This window comes from Amphimedon queenslandica, unplaced genomic scaffold, assembly GCF_000090795.2.
Source record: "Amphimedon queenslandica unplaced genomic scaffold, v1.1 AMPQUscaffold_7507_Cont20542, whole genome shotgun sequence".
Classification (NCBI taxonomy): Eukaryota; Metazoa; Porifera; class Demospongiae; order Haplosclerida; family Niphatidae; genus Amphimedon; species Amphimedon queenslandica.
In genome coordinates this window covers 1-2133 of record NW_003552209.1, presented here as the reverse complement: position 1 = coordinate 2133, position 2133 = coordinate 1, and the positions used below count along the sequence as shown (strand labels likewise).

The following is a 2133-nucleotide window of genomic DNA, read 5'->3' as shown; positions in this document are numbered from 1 at the left end:
TTGGGATTTTTATTCATATTGCTCTATCACATCACAAAAAGTTACTAATATTAAGGTGCCTTACAAACCAATTTAGTTATTTCTTTCACTAGCCATGTTCTCAGATACATTAAATTATTCTCTGAACCAAAAGTATTTAAAAATTTTTATCTTGAAGACATAAATACCACAGGTCAATTGAGTTGGATTGTAAAGTCCTATTCTATATATAGATTTCATAAAGCGTATAAAGGTATTGCATATGAAACAAACTTCATTTGAGGATCTTTTCTACATACTTAGATTTCAAATCTTATTGCCATAGTTAGCTATATATATATATATATATATATATATATATATATATATATATATCTATATATATATATACTTTTCGATAGCTTTAAATTCGATTATTTATTATTTTGCTCTAAATAATATTGCTTTTCTAGAAGCTATTAAATCTACGAGGCTGAGCCCCTTTGTTTTGTATTATATCTAGTTTATGATAGTCTATGGTTTTGTTCCGCATTCTAGACACTCTGCAGAACGCTAGGGGCTGGCTACGCGAGACTAGCAGAACGCTACGCCCTCTGAGGGATCATTCAGCTACTTTAACAAACGAATAGGCTCATAGGCGGCTGCAGGATTTGACTACTAGTCGGGCATGGGTGTGGCACAGGAAATGGGTTGGGCGCGCGAAGCGCGCTGCGATTTTGGCCACACCCTCTTTTACGCACCCTTTTTAGCGCAATTTTTTGGTAGCGAAGGTTATTGTAATAAAGTAGTGGGTGGTGTAGCTCCAACACTGACTTCTGTAGTGGTAATAGTACTAGTAGTAGTAGTATTAGTAGAGGAAGTAGAAGAATAGGGTGATGGAGAATGAGCAACAATTGACTGTACATCAACTGTAGCTGTAAAAACTGTAGCTGTATCAACCACAAGAGTAGACTGAGACTCATGATCATCAACTGATTCAGCAAGAGACTGACCTAAAGTAAGAATATGAGAATCTATATTATTGACTTCTATACTGTACTTACTAGGTTCACTTTGTAAACTGTTGTTCCTTTTTAGCAGGCTTGTTCACAAAGGACATAGTGAAGCTAGTCCAGGCTTTTAGACATTGCAACTGACAAGAAAAGAACACTGAAATAGCACAAAATAATGAAATGATTATGCTTTCTAGTGTTGCTGTGGTGGCCCACTGTGATTGGCACCAAAGTCTTACCACCTCCTCCTTTATTTAGTCTCTCTTCATCATCTTGTTATCAGCCTACCATTTATGCATTCATAATTATAAGATTTTCATAAAAAATTGAAATTATAATTGCAATAACTGTTATTAACTATTAATTAACCATAGAATAACTATTAATTATGGTGATGTCACACTTCCGGTCAGAATTTTTGGTCGGGCATTGCCCCTAAATGCCCGACCCTGCAGCCGCCTATTTATAGGCTACTGTGATTGTTTTACTTACCCTGGCAGCCATGAATGCAGCGAAACAAGGGTGAGGACAGCCGGATGTGACGTTTATGACGTTTCCTTATGGGAGTAGTCTGCAGAGTTACCGGATCTGAGGACAAGAGAAGAGATTCATGGTTACCTGAAGGACCTGTCAAGCCAGCTAGGCCTCTCATTGTCTGATCCTCAGTTTGCTGTAGCTCTTGACTCACGCGATCAGTTGAAAAAATTAAGGGAAGAGTTTAACGCTGATGGTAGAAAACCAAGAACAACAGGCTATCATTATATTAACGATGCCTTATGTAGACCTTGATTTGTCTGCTGACTGTATTTATTTGGTTGGAAACTCCCTAGGACTACAACCAAAGAATGCCAAAGAACTCAGTTCTATTTAATGAAATGGACAAATGGGGGGAAAAGTGAAAATACAATTAACGCCAATTAACATTTATATTTATAGACTATTTAACACTATTCATTTTTCTTGCTTTTTTTAAAGAGGATTGTATGGTCATATGGATGGGACTTACGACTGGTAGATACTCAATAGTTTACAATGGTATTAAAATTTTTTGAATGAAATTTTTTTTAATTGTTAAAATTTACCAAATCCAGTCCAGCACTCACACTAACTCTAAAGTCTATTACCCTCTACTATACCATAAGCAGCACACTCTTCCATTGAT

At 36.2% G+C, this 2133-nt stretch overlaps 2 long non-coding RNA genes across 2 annotated transcripts; one reads left to right on the top strand and one right to left on the bottom strand.

Annotated features, from left to right (window-relative positions):
• Window positions 1-764: 764 nt before the first annotated feature.
• LOC109591689 (uncharacterized) lies at window positions 765-1111 on the bottom strand. The gene is made up of 2 exons (XR_002189930.1): window positions 1023-1111; window positions 765-971 (listed from the first exon to the last, which is right to left on the bottom strand). It is a non-coding gene; the product is annotated as an uncharacterized LOC109591689 (long non-coding RNA).
• LOC109591688 (uncharacterized) lies at window positions 885-1129 on the top strand. The gene is made up of 2 exons (XR_002189929.1): window positions 885-976; window positions 1026-1129. It is a non-coding gene; the product is annotated as an uncharacterized LOC109591688 (long non-coding RNA).
• The last annotated feature ends 1004 nt before the right edge of the window (window positions 1130-2133 follow it).